This window comes from Pinus tabuliformis, chromosome 1_2 (assembly GCF_031772625.1).
Source record: "Pinus tabuliformis cultivar Carrire ecotype Pingquan chromosome 1_2, CPIR1, whole genome shotgun sequence".
Lineage (NCBI taxonomy): Eukaryota > Viridiplantae > Streptophyta > Pinopsida > Pinales > Pinaceae > Pinus > Pinus tabuliformis.
This window is the reverse complement of record NC_142298.1, coordinates 834,592,727-834,615,731: the sequence shown is the minus strand read 5'-3', so window position 1 is coordinate 834,615,731 and position 23,005 is coordinate 834,592,727. Positions and strand designations below refer to the sequence as shown.

Genomic DNA, 23,005 nt, shown 5'->3' with positions numbered 1-23,005 from the left:
TTTAATTGTGAAATCTTTTGGTTTGAAACTCTTAAAAAATATATTTGTTGTGAATTGGTTTTGAAAAGTTATCTTTATAAAAGAAGAAATTATTATGAAGTCTTTAGCATATTTTATTTAAAAAGGTCATCTAAGACTCATAAAGAGTGAATGAAACCTCCTCATCTATTTATTTAAAAAAATTTGAGAGTGTATTTCAAAAATATAAAAAAAGTTAAAAGTTAAGTGGTTCCATCACAAGCCTGCTTACCATGATCATAGGAAACTAATAAAATTGACATCATCACTATTGGCAACCAAACCAAGATAGTAGCTCATAGTCACCAGACTTTGAGACAAGAGATCTCATTACGAGTCGGCTTGTTCAATTTTATTACAACTTGTGAATGCAATTATCATTTTATGGATACCAAACTAGGATAATGACTTTTAAGTAAATAAATAATAATAATAATAATAATAAGAATAATGAAGAAAAAGAAACTCATTACTACTAAGGAATTTAATTATAACATGGATGTGATACTGGTTCTTTTTGGTTCAATGGTAACCTTGTCGAGGCTATGAACGCCTGCTTGCAACAATGGCTCTACCAATAACAAATAATTTTATCCAATACGCTAAGCTTCTAATAGTTTTTGCTTCATATTTTCAACCTATTAGCGACTAATTTACACAAACAAACATTTTCATCTATAGCAAGCCTTGAAAAAAAATTACAATAGAACAAATTATTTCATCTCAAAGTTATCTATATCGATCTAGATTTCAATCATTTTTGAACTTTCTAAAAGATTTCTTGATAAATATTGACATCTTATTTATTATTACGAAGATTAACTATTTTGACTAGTTTGTCACCAATTGTTGTGGTACTCAACAACCCTCCATTATTTTTAGACTTAGGAGAAAGAACAATGGGGGACCTTAAATTTTTTTAGGATAGAATCCTTTCTTGTTTAGATAAAATAGGATAAGTTTTATCTTTGTTCTTTTATTTTGAATAAAACAAAAAAAAAATTATGAAAAAGACATAAAACCTTTTTAGGATTCCTTTTGTAGTTTTTAGGAAATAAATTGCAATTCTTACGAATCCCAAAAGCATAACAAATAAATAAAAAATTGGTCTTATTTAAACCCACATGTAGTATCAACAGTTTCAAAGAAAAGAAAACAACGAAATGCCAATTGCAAAATATAAAAACCAATTGCGAAATAACGAAAAGCTGATTACGAAATAATGAAAAGCCAATTGTGAATTTCCGATAGCAATATCTGTGAAACACTGATAGAGAAATGCTGAAATCGATATCACGACCCATCAAATGTCAATATTGCATTCCGTTAATTGATGGATATCGATATCGCATTCCATTTAAACCCCGGTATTTCGCTAAATATAAATCCCGCACCTATATGTTTTTTAGAAATCGTAGATCATTGAGTTATGTCAATGTCACCTGATACTAAACATTGATATAGGATTTCTCGACATGATGACAAGTGTCAGTGTCACATGAACAAACATTCAAAAATTAAATGACCACTCTGCGTAGTTCTACTTTCGAGGTTTTTTGATGATTTGTAATAATTTTGAGTTAATGTGAAAGGATTTTCCATAAGACTCACTTTGAATTGATATGACTCTTTGCATGTTTAGAGTTCTTGCTTCTTATCTTGGTTTGTTTCTTAACAAGTTAATTCCAATAAAGAGCAATTAAAGGACATGTCAAGGATAATAAAGGCGAGGAGAAAGTTTGTAATTCAGCAAGAAACAGTCTTTCCCCCTGAAGAAGTGTCTAAGATGTCTCCTTTCTTTACAGATGCTACATGCACTCTGGATGTAGGTTCCTCCTCCTGGTAGGCAATATACAAACTACTCGAGGATGAAAATCCAAGAATAATGGTGAAACAAGCTACTAATGCTAATGATTCTCCTCCAAATAATAAAGACACATGAAATGATGTGGCCAACTCATTTCTCCACAAAATTGCTACCTGCCCCAAAATTATGCCATATACAGATATGGTAAGATGGGTTATTGACCATCTGGACATTATGGAAAAAGCATTTATAACTCCGAAGAAGACATTTATTGGGTCTTTCAAAGCTTAGGATTTAAGGAAAATGTATCATGTACCTCAACCTGAGAAGAAATATGATACATAATTTGTCCATAAATTCATGCAAGAGAATCTAAATCCTGTGGAGCTGATCAGAGAATGGATAAGGGACCCATACAAACAAAAGCATGAGGACAGGGGTATGTATTCATTAGCATCTATTGTTGGCCCTTTCTCTCATATTTCTTCTATGTTATGTCACCTCTATGGTTATGCAAATACAAAGAAATTCCCTAAATAATGGGTGCCATCAATAGAATCCACTACTAATGGATATATCATGGATTGGGCGACTATTTTGTTCAACAATTTGACCACTCAAATCCACAATTATAGACATAATCACAATGTTCTTGAGATAACAACCCCTCCTTTCTTTATGAGCACATATGTCATGGATGCAATTTGTTTTTCTTATATTTTTCCATCTCTAGGATGGAAATGGACAGATCAATTTCCTGGTCCTATATCAATTTATCTCGATATCCTTTGCGAAACCAAATACCATTCTCACTTCGATAAAATATGTCATGAGATCATGCTCCCTATCCACCAAGAGGTCTTTGGCAACAAAGTACCCATGCTCACTACGGAAGCCAATAGAGACTTAAAGCCATTAGGAAAGTGGTTTGGGGAAGATTCATTTACTTACATTCGAGTTTTTGATAGCCTTTCCCATCCTCATGTTTTGCCCCTTTTTGTCCCGAATAAACTATTGGCTAAGGAAATTACTTATGAAACAATTGGTAAGGGCTTGACTAAAGTGCTTAAAGATGCCAAGAAAACTACGTGGTTGTCTTTTCCTATCTCATGTGGTACCTATGCCTGAGAGAATTCCAAGCATTCCTTGCTTGAAATTGAACAATTAAAAGCCTTTAATTTTCAAACCATACCAAATAGGCCATATGACCCTGGTGTCATGAAAAGTGTTACAGCACAAGCTAATCTCAAACAATTTTCAAGCGAGCTAGACAAGTTTGATGATTTGTTTGAAATGGTTCTAGAGTATTTTTATGGTAGAAAAATTAGCAGCATATCATTTAAGTTCTGACAAATTGATAGATTAAATCAATATCATCACCGAAGAATATCCCATAAATTGCCAGAATTTCTTCCAAACAGTCTCGACAGAACTCAGAAGTTTCAGATACATCAGCATCCCCTTTGAAAGCTCCAATTATTGCCAAAGCCTCTGAAACAACTACTGTAGTTGTTGAGAAAATGAGAAAAATTAAAGAGGAGAACAAATTGGATGAAGTATGTGAGGAATTCAATCATGTTTTGACAACCAAAGAAACTTGAGTTATAGGTATATATGTCAATATACAAGTAGAATAGGTTACAATCAATAAAGAGACATAGCAGGTTCCATAAACTACATGGACAACCCTATTTACTATTGAGGCTTCCCAAGGGAATATTATTCCTAAGACTCCTAGAGTTTGAATTGTAAACGTTGGTTCGAAATGTCAATTACAAAAAACATGAATGCGATGAATCCAGAAGATATCACCACACAAAAAGAACATTGATGCTGAAATTGTTAATAAATCCACTATTGTCGATGATATGGAAATAATTCTTGCATTCCCCACTGCTAAGATAATCATAAAAATCCCTCTAGACGTATTTTACATTCCAAAACATAAATTAGTAATGAGCAGGTCAAGAAAGAAAATAAAGTTAGAACAATCGCAAGCGCTAGTTTCAAATGAAACTCCTTTTCAAGTTCTTTGGAAAGGAGCTCAAACAGCCACTGACGAGGAATTGAAAAGACTATCTTAGTTTGCAGGAGCTTACACTAGTGCTATCATTGATAAAGCAATGGAGATACAATTGTTGATAAAGTAAAAATATCAAAGGATTATACAATAAAAAAAAATTGCAGGTTGAAAAGAAAGCAATTGAGAAAAAATGGAAAACAAACCTTACCAAGTTACAAAAAAGTTTTAATAATTTAAAACTACAATTTGAATTTGAAATAAAGGACAAAGATGAAAAAATACTACAATTGCAACAAATGATAAACCAGTTGAGGGAAAATCCAGATATAAATGAAGTCCGCAAGGAGGCATCGGAACTGGATATACTCCTAACAAATTAACAAGCTATCTTTTGTCAGAAATTGGCTCTAATTCAAGACTTGTCAAAGACCAGCGGTTCTTTAGTAAACCAATTGTCCGATTTGAAGATGTTTTATGAAGAAATTGATAAGAAAATCTCTGAGTACATAGATTGGCAAGAGAGTGCTAAGGGAAGATCCACTGATATCCTTCGAATTGAAGAATTATAGAAGGATATCATTTTCGGTAATTGGGATATAAAAATGAAACAGGCAGAAATGGATATTATCAGATCCAAAAATCTTGCCTCAAATTTCATCGAATACATTACAGATACCTTGTTATAGGCCAATATAATACAGGAATGCCTGAAGGACACCTTGCCAGATGTCAAAAATTTAAAACAATCTTGGTAGGAAACATCTAAGAAGAAGGTTGAAGATATTTAGAGTTTATCACAAGAAAACCTTGAAAGTTATTGACATTTCCTAGTGAAACCACATAGTCAGTGGCTCGTGCTGAGGTATCTCTCGAATGCAGTAGTGCAACTTCTTCCAGCACTTAGTGATGCAGTGTTTACGGGGCAAATGCACATGCAACTAGTACATCCCCCCGAGTTGAAGCCTCCCACAGACATATATGGTCTCAGAGAGCAGATGAAGAATCAATCTGGAGCACAGTCATGAGTTCTTTTTACAACAAATCACTAATTTAGTTGCCATTTATCTTAGCTTAGTTTGTTGAATCTTTTCTGAATGCTTTTTTAAAGTTTACTATTTTTGTAATATTAATAGGTTATTTAAACCCCTTTCATGCATTTAGAAAGGGGTTAAAACTTTTGAGAAGACAAATTTGAACTTGCACTATTGTTTGATTCAAAGTTATCTAATTGAGAAGTTTAGCCTGAAAGCTATCTTTTCATAAGCAGAGTGCTAACCCATCAGGTACTATTATCTTTATGTTATCGCTATGTGTTTGAATTAGATAGTGAATCTCTTATATGTTATTTCATTATATAAATGCTTTGAAAACAGTTTGTCATTATCACTATTGATGTGCAAAATTGAATGATTTGTGATTATGTATGATATAACGAGATCTTTTATGTGATAGATTTTTAACCAACAAAATTAATTAACTAGTTAATTAATTTAGTTGATCATATATGCTTTCTTTTCATAAAATTATTGAATGCCTATATTATTATATAATTTGTCAAATCTTTCTTTGAGTCACATATAAAGGTTTTCTATCCCGGGAAATAGGTAGAATAAGTTTATTTGTTAGCTTTATCATTAGCTATAAAATCATTTCATTAGTTTCATTCTATTATTATCATAAATCTCTTTAAAATGGGAAATAGGTCCCTTTATACCCAGTCAAACCCATCAATTTCAATGGAAACAGAGTTGATTTAAGCTTCCGAGCGGGTGGTATTCCCTGATGTTGAGGCAATCAAGTTCCAGCCTTCAACAGTGCTGAGGAGTGTTAATGGCTTAAATTGTCCAGTTCCAAATTCAGTGAAGGTTGTGATCAACTCTGGGGAAGATCTTATGAAGGGTAGCACACCATCAGGGGTGGTGGATATATTTTTTCTAATAGTATGTGAGCTGGTCAATTGCAACAATTTTTCCCTCACGAGGGAACATCATTATCTTGAAGACAAAATATGCCACTATAGTCATTGCATACATGTAACTTTGGCCAAGAAAGATATTATAATCCAACTATGCATCCAATACTTCTATGTCAATGAGCACGGTTTTACCAGCGAGTTGCACTGACATGTCTTGGAATAGGCCTACAAATTCCGTAGGGCGCCCATCATATGATCTAAGAGTGATGTCAGAAGGTTTGAGTTCAAGCGATCCTAGTTTTTGCCAAACTATTTTGGACATAATACATGTAGATGCTACTTCATCAATTATGTAGTGGGGGATGTTGGTATTTTAGATTGTGACCTGAATTTGGAAGGCAACTATCAATGGAATATGTGGGGTAACATTATCCAAGTTGAAAGACATTAAATGAGAATCAGAAGGGTTAATTTAACCTAATGTTGAAAGTAAGAATTTATGTTGGGTTGGGCATGTTTTTAGGACTTCCAATGCCAACATAGTTGATGAAGATTGAGCTAAGTCATCAATTATGTTGTTCTGTGAGAAACCTTTGAGTTATGTCTCATTCATCGCAAATTCCCTTTCACTATTCTTTCGATGCATTCTATAGACTGTCAAGGGATTATGATAGGTGTTGTAGGTGTTGCAGTGGTAGAGGTGGATGGGTTATTTTTTGGAGGAGTTCCGTAATCATGGTTCTAGGTCTATAGGAGAACTTCTTAACCTTCCATGTAAATGTCGCGACTTGAGGTGTTCTTAGAAATTCCTCCTGGAGGATTCTGATACTATTGTTGAGAGGGTTCATACTAAATATTTACCACACCTTGATGGGGGAATGATTCTGTATTACTATAGGTTGTTGGTTCCCTCCTCCCTGCACCCTAGTATCTTTCATCCTTTTAAATTCCTGGAGTTGAAGGAAGTGATGAGTGTAATGACCGTATTCCTCAAAGATGGCCAAGCATGATTATTTCATAGAATGGGGTTCTTATTTTACCTCTGTGGGTTATTATTGATATGTCCCTGGTTTGGATCCTCATTTGGGTTGCCCCTAATTAGTTCCCACAGAGGTTCTTGTTGATTGTTTCCCACTTGGCTAGGCTTCCCTTTTGTCTTTTTATTTACTTTTTCTTAGCAGCGTTAGGTTGGTTAGTTGTGTTTAGTTGTTCATATGATTGATTCTATTGAGGGAGACAACGTTGCACTAAATTAACCCATGTATTAGCCTGTGTTTGTGGGTTATTCTATTGTGCTGCTGGGAAAGGGAAATACAGGTTCCCTTGTCCTTGATTGGAATATGTGTTACGGGAAGAGGAAATTTCTTCCACATTCCTAGGGGTACTAATTTTCATATGTGGGAGGATATGGGAAACCTTGCATAGGAGGGTATTGTCCACCCAGCGTGGGATGGTATTGGTTGACCTATATAGCAGGATTCTGCATAGGTGTAGGTTTACAGGGGTAATAAATTGTGTTTTGTGGTGATGGTGTTGCAAGTGTGGCACTAATGGTTGGCCACAATATGTATTTCCTGGGTACTGGAAGGTGTTTAAAGGTTGATTTTGGGGTATGGACCCAATCAATCTATCAGTAGCGATAGTCCTAAAGGATTCTCAACTCAAATTATCAACCCGAGGTTCATACAAACCTATGGGTGACAATGTTATATGCACAATATTTTAGGTTCTACTCATCTCACCCTCAGTCATGAAATAATACCAACGTATTCAGAGACCACTCCTACAACTAACTACAGTGAAAACTTCCTATAAAGGAATAATTGAACCTGATCCTAGCTACAAAAGTGAAAATGCCATTCATTCAAATGTAAATAATTATTGACATTGCATGAAAGAAAAGGGGCTAACCTACTTGGAGAGGTAAATAATGCAACTCTACTTTTCACATTTAATCGCATCAATAATGTATTTGTATGCATCATTTTTCTACTTCACATTTTCTTTAAAATAAGGAATCTAATTTTTAACATGCTTATGAATAAAGATACCAATTCTAACTTTGTTTTGCTATATGATAGTTGTAGTGAGGAAAGTAGGAGGTTGGAATGGTATTAGAGTCTTCCTTAGTCATCAAATCACAAGTTGGGGGCCATTATTCATCTTAACTAGGCTAGGATCAAATTGGGAAGCAAATATAGTTGAAAATAACACTACTACATGAGGTGCTACAGGAGGGCCTGTATTGCTACAAGAGGCCCCATTTTGCTTCAGAAGGGGGTCCAAGAGCGTTTAAAGGATGGAAATGGTGTCTTAGAAATGGAGGAATGTAGATGGTGATTAATAAATTTTGTGGGAGCCCCTTGGCCAAGCCTAGCACCCCTAGGAAGTCTATCTTGCACCAAAGTTGATGCCCATGGTGTCTCTTATTTGCCTTTATAGAGTTATTTTAGAGACAGAGGTTGGGAGCAACATGAGGTGACTAGGAGGAGGATGGAGAAGTCCAGGTGAATGTAGGAATGTATGCCCACTTCTGTAGATTTTCACAATCCTTGCAGCTAGCCAAATACATGCATCAAGTGACCAATAACATAGTGAAATAAATTAACATGGAAAATATGAGTTGAATTTGATTAAAATATATTCCATCCCACAACACCACTCTTTTCACTAAATAAATGACATTAAATCCTAAGTTTCAAATAATAAGCATGTAAAAGGATCACAACTAACATCCATCCATTTCTAGGAAATCATAAACAAATATTTTTGGATTGTGATTATCAACCCTTCCAATCACTCTTCCCACAAGAGAGGTGATAGGCAAGCCTGCAATCATAATTTTTATGCTATAACATCTACTAAAACAAGAGAAAGACTACAATTGTTTGCAACAAGAACAAGAAGGAAAAAAAAAAGGGCTAAAGGCTATGGGTTGGGCCAAAACCCAAGGGTTTCAACACTCCAAAACTAACTCAGATGCAGATCAATGGTAAGCTTCTCATTGACATAAAATAATGGACTCATACATGATATGAAAGTTAAGAATAACAATGTCAAACACTAGGATCAATAGATACACTTAGTTGCAACAAAAAATCGAATCCTAATGAGCCTTTAAGTTGGTTTATTTATACAAAAAGGTAGATGATGGCAGCGACCTTGAAAAGAGGAGTGATTCCCTCCAAGATCTCGAGAATTGTGGATTTGGTCCTCCTTGGTCTTTACATGTACATGGATTCCCTCGGTGGTTAGTGAATTCAAACCATGAGTGAGGATTCTATGATACCAATCAGAGTTAGAGAGTTAACGAGGTGTACAAGGCCCCTGTATTCTCTCTTGGTTGTCTCCATGAAGCCATTGCATAGTAAATGCCCAAAAAATGCTTCTTTTTCCTTAAAATCAATCACAGTAGGCCACACAATATGACAAACACATTTTAATATTCTTACTAAGCATATTTTGGCTAAAAATGCTAATTAGTGTGATAAAATGATAGTTTTAGGGCTAGAGGATAGCATAATGAACTTCAAAATATACAACTTGGGTGGGCTTAATGGTTAAGAGCATTTTTTTTCTCCTAAGAGGTCACATGTTTAAAACCACAGGGGGGTAGAGTATGTATGCCTTCATAGACTTAGCAATCAAATCACTGCGTGGAGGTACGTCCCTTGTCCCACAAACAAGGGGGTCTCATACACCAATTTGTTGTCTAACTTGGTCGTGTCCTTAAAATTGGATAACAATATAATAAAAATAATTGGATAATAATAATAATAATTAATGGGACCCATCATCACCCCCCTGTTGAAGGTTTTTCTCATCCTATAAGAAACTTAGTCGTCCATACGAAGCTCATTCATGGCCCTGGTGGCCTCTTTGACATCCCAAGGCACCTCGAATGGTGTGCATTCCTGTGGATAAAACCCTGCATTTGCCTCTATCTCTATCCATAATTTTTGTTCCTCTAACTGGTTTCTTCCTTCTTGTAAGCCCAATAGTAAGGGAGTATTTAGTTTGAGTCCTATCCATTTGTTTTTTAGCCTTTGCATGATCCTTTTTTACAAAAATGTTATTTCCAAGGCATTCCTTAGTATTTCTAGAGACTGATACTATCTGATTTGTAAACTGTGAGGTAAGGCCTACCGCCTTCTTTGAAAAGATTTTATACTCTCTATTCCCAACATCCTAAAAGTGTCCTCAAAATTTAGAATGGATTTATCTTGGGTTTCTATGTACCGAGGTGTTATATCAGAATCAAAGGAGATGAGATTGTGGTTGCTTATGATAGTTCTGGGGCTTACTAATTCTACTTTGATGTATAATGGCTCTTTTTCTTCCTTTTCCATCACCTTCTTTACCTCTTGATCTCTTGTATCCTCATGTGTCAACCAAGATGCTAATGCCATGAATTTATTGTCCCCCAATCTTGAATTGGGGTCCTATACATTCAGATCTACTAGGATCATATTGTGCATATAAAACTCAACTAGTTTTTCCCTATCCTCTATACTTACCTTTTTACAAAAATCAATAAATTTCCTGTAGTCTTGGAAAGGTAGAGACCCATATTGTTCTAGTGTCTTTACCTGGAATTGCAACCACTGCTCCTTAAGTAAAATATCATAGGATTTGGATGGATTCTTGCATTGTATAACTTCCATAAATAGGCTTTCAATAGTAGCAAGTTGTGTTTCCTTTTCTTGCAGATGTTCTTTTAGCCTAGTGTTCTCTTCCTATAGTTTCTCCCTCATGGTTGACTCCCTTAGTTTTAGGCCAGTTAATTCCTTACCATTTCATTGATCTTTTCTTCCATGAGGCCCACACATTATACATTTTTGGACTTGGAAATTTGTATCCATCTATGTGTACTTCCTCTTTCCTTTTCTAACTCAAAGAAGAGTGGGATGGAAAAATTGTCAGATATAACCCTATCTCCTTCAAGAAATTTGTAGTAGGACTCTAGATTGGGTTATAGATTAGGCTCCTATATCTCTTGGATACCTTTTTAATCCTTTCTTGAGGTGGATGCTCTTTCTTGTAGCATCTCCTTATCGTCCTGTAGCTGCTCTATTTCCTTCTGTAGCTCTTCTTTTTCTCGTTGTCCAATGGTAGTTTGTGTTTTGAGTCTCTTAAAGGTGTCTTCCTTAGTGGTGGGCCTTCCCATAGGCATCATAAGTTTCTTTGTTTTGGCCTTAAGAGAGGTGACCTCCTCAATTTTTCTCTCACTGGGTCCCACTTATTCCTCTTTGCTTGGTGACTCATCAATAATGATAGGGATTTTCGAAGGAGGCTATGGTTTCCTTTATCTTACCTTAGTTCTCTTCCTTGTTTTGAATTATATGGGACCTTGCCTTGAATGCCCCCTTTTGGGCTTAACAGGTGTGCTCAATGTGACAAATTTGGCAACCACTTCTTGCTCTATGTTCCCTAGATAGAAACATGGTTTTTTCCCTTGTTTTCCTATCTCTTGGGGCTTAGGGGTGTCTTCAGGGTTCTCTTTTTACTCTACCTGCTTCTCTCCTTCTTCTCCCTCTATTTTTTCTACCTCTTATTTATCTGTTTCTACTGCCTCTTCTTCCTCTTCTTTTTCTCCCCTACCCTCAATGATAGAGGCTCATGTTTCTCCATGTGTGATGGCTTCAGTTTCAATGAAATTTTTTGTGTCCACGTATAAAAAATCATTCCATAGAATAAGGTTTTTAAGTGAATTAAATAATCCATCACAATTAACTTATTGAGGCCATGGTGGGAAAAGTGTTGAAGCTTCCCTTCCCTAAACTTTTGTCTCATTTCAATGATAGATTATAGGAGGAAATTGGGAACACTTAGTCTCTTTCGAATTGGTAAATATACTTTGAATCTTAGCTCATGGAGTAGCAAAAAATGATAGGCATATACAACGCTCAACCTACCCTCACAGGATATGTATTTGAGAATGTGATAGGCCAATTCATCCCAGGGGTAAGGTAGGATTTCTCTTCTTACTCCATTCTTATCTTCTATACGCTTCTCTTTCTGAATGAAAAAGTTCTTCCTAACTGTAACACCTATTTATTTCTCATCCTTGCTCCATTGAGCTCCTAAAGATAAGGTAGTCACTCTGCTTATGGTTTTAGGACTTAAAGAGATGTTCAGTCCTCTAACAACAATAGTGGCACTATCTTCTCTTTAAGAATGTAGTGCCATGTAAAATTCTTGAGTTATGTCATCATCATACCCTTTGAACTATTCAAAGAAGCCCATCCGTTGATGCCTTAGAAAAATGTCTACTACAGGAGGATGTTGGTGAATTCTCTTTATGTATGTGGGCTCTCTTCTATTGATTCCTCCCTCCGTTTCTTCTGTTGCTCCTTCTCGGGGTCACTTAGGTGTAAATTTCAATGCTTCTTAAGGATTATTTTGGTTATAGAAACAATACCACAACTTCATTTTTATCTGAGAGGGAGGATGATACTAAGATTTATACCAAAACAAATTCTCTTTTTTATCTTTCCTTTACACACATCAATTTCCAAAGGGAACTACTGCTCAATTGTATATTACAGGGTATTAATCTTCAAGCATAATTCCTCATGAAAATCTATGGAAATTAAAAATGAATCCTTTTCAAAATAGATTTGTCATAAGCATGAGGGTTTGAGGAAAAGCTTGGGTCACCTTGGATCCCTTTTTCCCCTTCAATTCTCTCCTTTAGATTCTTTTCGTACCTCTTGTAGCAGTTCAGGTTCTCTTGTAGCTCCTCTTATAGCTTCTCCTCGGTCTTGCAGCTATAGTTCAAAGCAGCTCGGTGGAACCCAATGTATTCTGATAGCACTAGATCATCCTCTGTAACTGTTTTTTCTTGGGAATGAGTGACAATGCAATTGTATTTGAGCCTTGTACTTAATATTCCATTCTTTTGGTAAAGGCTCGAAGCACTTTGGTGACATGGCTCTTACTCGAACTTCCCTTTTTTAACCATTGTCCCCTCTCCTTGTAATCATCACCCTACTCCTCATGATCATCACCTCACTCCTCATAATCACCACCTCACTTGAGTTTAATTTTCCACATTGCATATGTGACTCAATGAACTTTAGTTTACTTGTCGAGGGTGGTCAAGTTTACTGGCCACCTCCAACCCATAAAAATTCCTTTCTTGACCATTAACACATTTTAGCATTATATGCATAGGGAAGAGGTGAGAGTTATCATAATTGAGACTAATTGTGGGATCGAATTGTTGGAAATTCCTGCATGCTGGAGCTGGACCTCATAACATAGTTATCTTGAGGGTGTTGAATTTATTTGCTTGTTTCTACACAAATCTTCATAACTTGATGATCCTTTTTTTTTCTATGCTGGTTGCTTCTGAGTGTCCAGGCTAGTACTGGTGGAGTGGATGGACTGCTTCTTATGGATGGTGTGCCTCTTCTCCAGTTTAGAAATGGCTTCATGATGCTGAAGGTGGCTAGACTTTCTGCTATGTGGGTGAAAATAGAATTGATGATGAGTTATGCTGTGACTGTATAGGCTACTACAGGAGGGGTTTCTTCCCTGTAGTAGTCCCTTAACTCCATTTTTTGAGACCTCATATTGTATGCCAGATTGAGGGAAATTCATGAGAGGTATGAGCAAAATATTAGGGTCATGAGGAAGTGGTGTAGGTCATGGAAGAACCAAAATCAAAGTTTTTTGTGTTTTTTATATGCATGACATAGTGGAAATTGAAGCTAACTTTCTTCTAGATGGAGTGGATGGGTGATGAAATTAATATTGTTGGACCTCTCCAAAAATTACCTAAGGAAGACATGACCTTTTGGGCCCTTTCCCAAATTAGATCTTCCTCCTGAAGCATTTCAGCCTACTCCTGTAGCATTTTAGGCTCCTCTTGTAGCATTTTAGGTAACTCTTGTAGCATTTCAGATAGTTTCTATAATATTACAGTTAGGAGGAAAATTTTGAATCTGTTGCTAGATGGATGATGGAGAGAGGTGGGGATGTGAGTGGAGAGTGTGAAAATGCAATGGGTGGCTGAAAAAATGGACGAATAAACTTGTAGAATCTGTCTTGTAGCAATGGTTTCATTGATTTCCTAGAGTCCTGCAAAAGAGATGTTAGAAAAAGTAGTGTAAGAACTCGTTTTTTTTTTCTTTTTCCTTTTTCTCTTTTTTTTGAGACATGCATGTTGCCTCTATAGAGGTTTTCAACCTGCATGCCTCCCTAGGTGCCTCAAAGGAGGTTTTCACCTGGGGATCTTTTCAACTTTTTTCTTTTTTTTTTCTATTTTATTTTTTTTGCTCCTGGGCTGCCTCAGAGAGGTCTTAAATCTTGAAGTTGGCCTCAGATGCCTCATGGAAGTTTTCATCTAGGCCCTCTTATTATTTTTCTTTTCTTTTTTTTAAAGAAATTTTGTGGAATGAGGGTTGTGAGCCTACCAATTGTTAGGGTCTTATGATTTTTGATGTCAAATGTATTTTCCTTATTCATTCATTTTCAGTTTTTGAATAAGTTGAGCCTATGACCCTTGCTATTATCATAGTCTCCAAATTCACTTTCGACATTGTCGAGTTTCTGTCATAAAGGTTCACCAAAAGCATGGAGTGTCAAGTTAATGGTATTCATGGTAGTTGCGCAACTGCTGTGCAGGTGGGCATCAACCATTTAGGAGGCTTGAAAGAGTTGGAGATCCTACTTAAAGAGTTATACACCATCACACATACATATAAATCCTACCCATTTGATCCATTCTTCCATAAGAGGTGTGCAACCATACATAGAATGAAGTGCTATGCAGATTGTTCGTTGCACAATGCTGCACAAAATACCATGTTTTAGTCATCGGTTTGAAACGATGCTTTGGACCACATGGAGACAAATTTAAAAACCTAAAAGGATTTTCTCTCAATAACATACCAAATACCAGTAACGTCTTCCACTTTCTGTACAGGTGTCACAGATGGAGATTTTCGAATGAATCTTTAAGGCCTATTTTTTGGACTGTGTATTTTCCTCTTTTAGCTATGATTTTGTAGAACCATTTTTGAGGATATGGGGAAAGAATTTTAAGAAATAGAGAGAGTTTTTCTTCAAAATAATATCATATACAAAAACCTATATCATATTTGACACAAGGTAACTTTTTGGAGGTACATGTGTCACTTGGTGGCCCATTTTTGCAGTTTTTATTGACAGAATGATGAAATTTTTGGATTTCAGTTTGAAAATGTGGACATGTATAGCTATCCAGAATGATGTTGGTGATATGGATAGAAAGGAAGGATAAGGATCAGAGAAGGAGATAGAATAAAGCTAATTTTATCAAAAAATATGTTTCAGTTTTATTTTTGGCTTTATCTTAGTTTTTTGCTTTCAAATATTGATGTTTCTAAATTGAAGATGATTTGATCCTCTCAAGTGGATGAAAGATAAATTGTATCTTATTTTGATTGTTCAATATGCCTAATGTATTTAAATTGAAAAAAATAAGAGAAAAGGGTTGGGTTGAGAGTGTTAGAGGTTAGACTACTTTTATGTAAGTTTTGTATCTTTGTTGAATGAATTGAAGAAGGAAGGTGCATATTTATATAGTGATACATGTGTCTGACTTATTGGTATCTTGTTCCTCTTGTTACTTGATATGTATTATTTTTATATATTCTTATAGTTCTTAATTTCATACAATAATTTTCTTCATGTTCATGTTTGAAAGATTTCTCAGAATTCAATAATTTGCTTTGACAATTTTCAACTAATCATTATATGTGCGTTGTTTTCTTCCATGGAAAGTTAAATACATCCTTGTATGGATGATTAGGCTGTAATTTTTCCCTTTCCTCCCATTCATACTATTACTACAACGAAATTAATTTTTCACCCGTAGGTCTGCCTATGTTTCTATTGTGTGAATTACACCATATCTCTGGTTCATTTGAACCTATAACAATGTTATGATCTAAGTAGTCCTACCCTCTATACCCACCTTAAACAAATCAAAATCAAAACATCCTCTATTCATCATAATCAATGTAAAATCCATATCCTATTAGTCTTTTATTGATATTTGATCCAGTGAAAGATCTCTCTCAAAGGTTAGGGGGACTGGACCTTAATATACAAGTGGTTTATGGTCACCTTTGGGATTTCTCTCATCAGTCTGGAGAAATTTATGAAGTACTAACACCAATCACATTCAATTCTTTGCTAACTAAACTGACAAACTCTTCCTTGGACAAAGGTCTTTTATACAACTTCAACCTATATCCATCTACAAGTAATGGAATATCTTCCTCATCATTCGTTCTAATATGGACCAATCCATTCTCATGGAATTTATCTACTAGATATGGACCCAACCATCTTGTCACTCATTTCCCCTTGAAATCCTTAAATCTAGAATCATACAACAAGGACCAATATCCTTCTTGAAAATTCTTCTCCCTAATGTGTTTGGCATGCCAAATCTTTGTCCGCAGCTGGATTACCTCAGTGTGTAGGAGGGCTTGCAGCCTGATCTCATTTAAGCCATTAAGTTGGAGCAGCATCTCCTATTGTGTTGTGGTGAAGTCTAGTTCCAACTGAGATACCATCCTAAAGGCATTGTATTCAATCTCAATAGAAATTAGAGCCTTCTTCCCATAAACTAGCTCATATGGAGTGAATCTAGTGGTGGTTTTCCAAGTGGTGTTCTAAGCCCAAGTGTCTTCTACCAATTTATCTGCCCAATATTTTCTACTGCTTCTAATAAACTTGGTTAGAATGTTCTCCAATGCTCTATTTGTGACCTCTACCTGGCCATTTTCTTGAGGGTGATTGGAAGTGGATGTCTTGTGCTTGATGTGTTGCTGCTTCATGAGATATTCAATAAGATTTGATGTAAATTGTGCTCCTTAATCAATAACTAACTCTCTCAGATTAACAAAATTGTAGAATATATTATGCCTTAAAAACTCAGCTACCTTATTCTTAGTTGTTGGTTTAATTACCTTTTTTCATCCCATTTTTCAGTTAATCAATGCACACAATGATATATTTATTTTGTCTCGCTGGGGGATCAATAGGTCCAATGAAATCCATGCCCCACTTATCAAATGGCTCTATGGTCACTTGAGGTTGTAACGACATTTCCTCCTTGGGTGTGGGCTTACCCATCCTTTGGCACTGATCACACCTGGTGGTGTACCTCCTTGCATCTTGATGTAAAGTGGGCCAATAGTAACCAACTTGTAAGACTTTGAAGGTTTTCCTCTTAGAAACAAAGTGAACCAAAAAGGTCCATCATGGCATTGTGAGAGGATTTCAAAGACCTTCTCTTCCCTCACACGTCTCCTCAGGATTTGATTTGGTCCCAATCTGAAAAGATTTCCCCCAATCCAAGTGAAAGGGGAAGTTTTCCTGACAATCATGCTTTTCTCCTTGGATGATTAATTAGGAGGGAACCTTCCAATAATTAAGTAGTTGGATATGTCAGAAAACCAAGGAGAAAGCACCGAGATGGAAAAGAGATGTTCATCTGGAATTTGATCATCTCCCATCTCCTCATTATCTGCAAGCAAGCTTAGTCTTGACAGGAAAGTTGAAACCACATTTTCTTTCCCTAGTTTTTTAATGGTAGCTCTATAATAATAAAAACCATATAATTATCATAGCATTAAAATAAGGCTTATTCATTAAATACTTAATGGTTGCATGATCAGTGTGAACAAAAGTTTGATAACCAGTGAGATAGTGCCTAAACTTATTTAAAGAATGTACCACAACCAAGAGTTCCTTTTCAAAAACTGTATAATTCAACTCAGCTTTATAAAGGTTCGTACTAACGAAACATAAGGAAATTTGTCTTCCACTTGTCCTAAGCTCTCCCCTACAACTTTATGTGATGCATATATGTGTATATTGAAAGGTAATTCCTAGTTGGGACCCCTAAGGATAGGTGCATTGATCAAATTCTCTTTCAACACTTCAATGGCCTCTTGAGAGTTTCTTGTCCAACAAAAGTCTGATCTTTGGCCAATAATCCAAACAAAGGTGAAGCCATCTTACTAAAGTTTGTAATGAACCTTCTATAATACCTAGCTAATCCCAAGAAGCTCCTAACATCTCTTTATTTTTCAGGGATGGGGACCCTTTTAATGGTGGAAATTTTGTTTGGCTCAACCTGTATCCCCTCCTTGGATATAGAATAGCCAAGGACAATCCCTGCATTCATGAAAAAATAAAATATCTCAAGACTTAATCACAAATTAATTTCAATGAATTTTTGTAAGACTTTGCACATATTAGACAAAGCTTCCTGGAAGTCACATCCATAAGGAGTGAAGTCATCCATGTATATCTCAACAATGTCATGAAAAATTTCAACAAATATATTTAAAACTACCCTCTAGGAAGTAGCAGGGGCATTTCACAGACCAAACGGAAGGACACTATAGGAAAAGGTATCCAAAGGACATATGGATGTGGTCTTATCTTGGTCCTTAGAGCTAATCTATATTTGGTTGTATAGACTAAATCCATCTAGGAAAGAGAATAATTTATTCCCTATAAGGCCATCTAGGACTTTGTCAATGAAGGGAAAAGGAAAATGGTCCTTCTTTGTAGCATTGTTAAGTTCTCTATAGTCAACATAGATCCTCCACTTCCCATTATTCTTTGGGACTAAAACGAGAGGGGACACACACTCACTATTTGAAATGGGGTATATGAACCCTGCATCCAATAGTTTTTATAACTCTTCTTTCACTATGTCCCTAAGAGCTAGGTTAATACTTCTTTGGGATTGTCGAACATGTTTCCATCCTTATTTAATTTAAATATTATGAGTACAGACTGAGGTATGCACACCTTTCATCTCCTTATAATCCCAAGAAAAAGCGTCTAGGTGTTGCCTCAGTACATTGCACAATTGTTCTTCATGTTTGGATGAGAGAGGGGTTGATATTTCAAGTTCTGGAGGGGCCAAAATCGACAATATTGGCATGTTCTGGGATAAAATCAACAGAGCAAAAGTTAGTCCAAGGACTACTCTCAGATTCTTCCATCAGTTCATTAACAGTTGTGGCAATGAGAGGTCGATTTTGTAAGATATGGTCAATAATGTCATCTTCATCAAGTTCCCCCCGTCCTATAATAGTATCTAGAGTGAAAACTGGGTAGAGAGATGTTTGATAAAATTCTTCCTCTTCCTCAACCTTTAACCATAAGGATAAGTCATGTTCACTAGAAGGTTAAGTAGGAGGATACACCACAAGTTGTTTCGATAAATTCCCATTCTTAATAGTCATGTTCCCAACCTTGCAACTAATGTAGGCATCAATAGTGGCCAACCAAGGTCTTCATAATGAGAGTATATACATTAAGCTTTGTTTTTGGGCTGGAGGACTAGGAAATTAGTGGGGTACTCTGTTAAGTCAATCGAGACCATCACATGCTCAATAACTCCCTTAAAGCTACTATGGATCTATCTACAAGTTTTAAAATTGTGGTCGTCTTCCTTAAATCCCATTATAGGTTGATATTTAGCATGGTTTCCCTATTTTTTACATTGATTGCAACCCCAAGATCAATCAAGGTATTAAGGAACACAATGCCATAGATGTGCACACCCACTACTGGACTACCAAGGTCCAAGTACTGCGGGGAAATTAATCCTCCCAACATCAGATCAGATAGTTTCCCAACAAAATTGATTGTGGAAGTATCTCTTCTCCTCCCAGGCCTTTTGAAAAAATCCTCCTTGATAATCTTGTTGTAAATGGGAACATCTTGGATGACATGGAGGAGGGGTATCTTGTCACACAAATTCTTCAATTCTCCTAGAATTTCAACCTCTTCAAGGGTGTGTTGTTTAGGGTAGACCAACCTTTCAGGATAAGGAGGTGCATTGAATTGAGGGGAACTCTCTTCCTTCTCTTCTTAAAGCTCTTTAGGTGGGGAAGATAGGTAATTATCTAAGATCACTCTCCTAGACCAAAGGTTGATCTCTTGTGTTTCCACAACATAACAAGGATAGGATGTTCCCCACTATAGACCTATTGTGCCTGCTTATTATTCAGGTTCAGATTTGGTTGAGCGGGAATTTGAGGTTGTTTAGGTTGAGTATGTTGAGGGAGATATGGTTGTGATTGAGGTGGAGGTAGTAAATCACGAGGTTAGGGTGTTTTAGGCCTCCACCCTTGTGAGGGGTTTCCCCATTGGGAAGATTGAGGTGGATATGGATCGAAAGGAGGGTGAGTAGTCTGGGGAGCATATTGAGGAGCATGTTAGAATCCATCTTGCATGTTTGTTGTCAGCCCGCTGCAATCAATTCGCACCACTTGAGTTCAAGTCTTCAGCAGGACAGCTCCTCTATTCCATATTCAATCAAAGGGAATCGAATAATATTGGATGAGACACATTTTATCAAGGAAGCTTTAGCTATTGTATTGGAGATCCATGAGTTTTTATTGTCCATTCCATGCCTTTTTGCAGAACCTAGATTCAAATTGTTTGGCAAAACAACTGCCATTGCTGCTAAGTCAGGACTTCTCTTGAAATGGATGCTTCCCCAACTGTTTGCATTTGCAGTAAATGTATTTGTTCAGAAGTTTTTACACGCACAGAGTTTAGTCTTACCAATAGTTTGGATATCGGGAGGAGTATTAATCTTGCACCTTATATTCTGTTGGATAACTGCCTTCAAACTAAAACTAGGCCTCATTGGTATTGTCATGACACAATGTATCGTGCTGGTTTATGACCATCCTTGAGTTTCTTTACATAATGCATTCTGCTTCATGCAAAGCTTCATGGACGGGCTTCAAATTAATTGCATTCCATCAACTTCCATCATTCTTAAGACTATCTATATTTTTAGCCATAATGGTATTCCTGCAGATATGGTACTATCAGATCCTCGTTTTTCTTGTTGGGACATTGAATGATCCAGCAGTTGATATAGATGCACTTTCCATAAGGTAGTTAATCGTGATGCTCCACGACATTGGTTATCAAAGCATTAGTATGATACTTCTGGAGATGATGATACCACTTGGCTTCAACGCAGCCATAAGATGTTCCCTCCTGTTCATAATATTCTCTTTGCAGTGTAAGGGTCTCCAATGAACTTGGTGTTGGGAATGCTGAGACTGCATGCTTTTCAGTTTTTGTTTCAGTCACGACATCTTCAGTCATCAGCATATTCTTTGCAATAGTTTTTCTTCTTTGCAAAAATGTCTTGGGTTATCTCTTCACAAGTAGCTCGACTGTCACAGAAAGAGTCTCAGAGTTGGTTCCATCTATCCTTCTTAATGGAATACAGGCAGTGCTTTCAGGTGTGCGCTACGCATTGGAGGTGTGCGCTACGCACCGGGCAGTGCGCTACGCATTGGGTTAGCGCGGCCAGTGTAAAAATACATAGGCGCTACGCACCGGGCAGTGCGCTACGCATTGGGTTAGCACGGCCAGTGTAAAAATACACAGGCACTACGCATCAGGCTGTGCGCTACACACTGGGATAGTGTGCTACGCACTCAGTCCAGCAAAAATTTTGTTTATATTTATGCGCCTAGATCGTGTCTAATCGCCTCCAAGTCTGCAATGTTCCACAACCACACATTGCATTTGAGGCTCGGCTAGTAACAGGAAAGAGTTATGACTTTGGACCAATGACATGTCCTGAATAACATGTTGCACCTTCAACAATTTCTGATGTAACAGGAGGCTGAATTGAAATATCCACAAAGAATTTGAAGGTTGCAGTTATTTCCACTGTCAAAAACAGAGGAGGAATTGCGGCCAATAGATCGTTTTGTGGTTGAGGAATATTTGCTTGATGTGCTGCTATACATGAATGGCTGCCGGAAGGAATGTCCTGTATACATGGTTGGCTTACCATTCTTATTTCGGCCCTTCCTGGAGCTTTCCCTGCAGTAGTGGCTGGAGCTGTGCGTACACTTTTTGATAGAGTTGGTGAATTAGATATGGAGTGCCGGACTCGCTTTGTCCATTGGTTTGCACATCACTTATCAAATTTCCAGTTTATTTGGCCTTGGAAAGAATGGGCGCATGTTTTGGATCTTCCAAAATGGTCATCACAGCGTGTCTTTGCACAGGAAGTTGCTTTATGAGGGAACAAATTATGCTAATAATATTAGTTCAGCCAGTGCCAAATCCAGGTCACTCAGTCTGAAAATCATTGTTAGCAGTATCTTGCAAAGTATGGGTTCGGCAAACAATATAATGGCTGTAGGCTTTCTAGTTGTGGCAAATATATTGGAGAGAATAGAAGAGGACCGCACCAATAGGATGGAGTGCCTAAGCCTTCTGAGAGAAATGACCAAATTAGCCAACGACATTTCTTTTGCTCCCATTAGACTAATCGAAATGTTCAATTCTGGAGGAACTCGTTGCATTGAGCGAAGTTGTTGGCACCCAGAGTAGAGGTCTTGCTCCAGATTTGATTTCTTCTTTGTCTTTGTCTAAATATGTGCCAGAAAGTCCAAGTTCAAAGCAACTCTGAGAAGTGTGTCATCTGTCATCTGGAATATGAAGGAGGGGACATAATACAGACCCTTCCATGCAAGCATCAATACCATTCAGATTGCATCAAAATTTGGCTTCAAATAAATAAGATATGCCCAGTTTGTAGTGTGGAGGTCTCAAATAGAACAAATCATTGACATGGATAGCTACATAGTTAATCTAGTACTTTCAGGATATAAGCTTGGCTATATTTGTGGAGTAACTTGTAATTTTATTGGTAAAAGCGTACATTTTTATTAGGATATTAGGACAGGCTCTTCTGCATTGATTATCAATTATATGTTCATGTAATTCAGAGAGTGAATGGCGGTTTGAAACAACGTTTCATAACGTTCCACCTCAGAAATGTTATCGCTAATGGTGTTGCACATGTCAAGATGGTAATCAAACAGTGGTGACACAAGTAAATGTCTTCAAATGAGAACACGTGTTGAGCTTGGTAAATTGCAGCTGGGATTGTTCAGGTGAAATCTTTAAAGGGCCAGTTCTATTAAAAATTATTGTTATTCAAACAGAAAGCAAAGGTGAAAGGTCAAAGTCCAATAGCCAAACTTAAAACAAAGATATTTACAACAGACGAATAGGATTCGATTCCTATTTAGGACTCCAGTTAATGATTCAACGGGATCTGCGCTCCAGTTTGTTGGCCATCAGAGGATTTTAATGGGAACGATCTTCTGTTTTAGAATAAAGAAATGACTCCATCTATATTTTTGTAATTTCAGGTGAAACAGCGCCC

General features: G+C 36.7%; 1 pseudogene; it reads left to right on the top strand.

Moving 5' to 3' along the window:
- Positions 1-20,003: 20,003 nt before the first annotated feature.
- On the top strand, positions 20,004-21,118 carry LOC149208518 (protein DETOXIFICATION 40 pseudogene; annotated as a pseudogene).
- Positions 21,119-23,005: the final 1,887 nt, after the last annotated feature.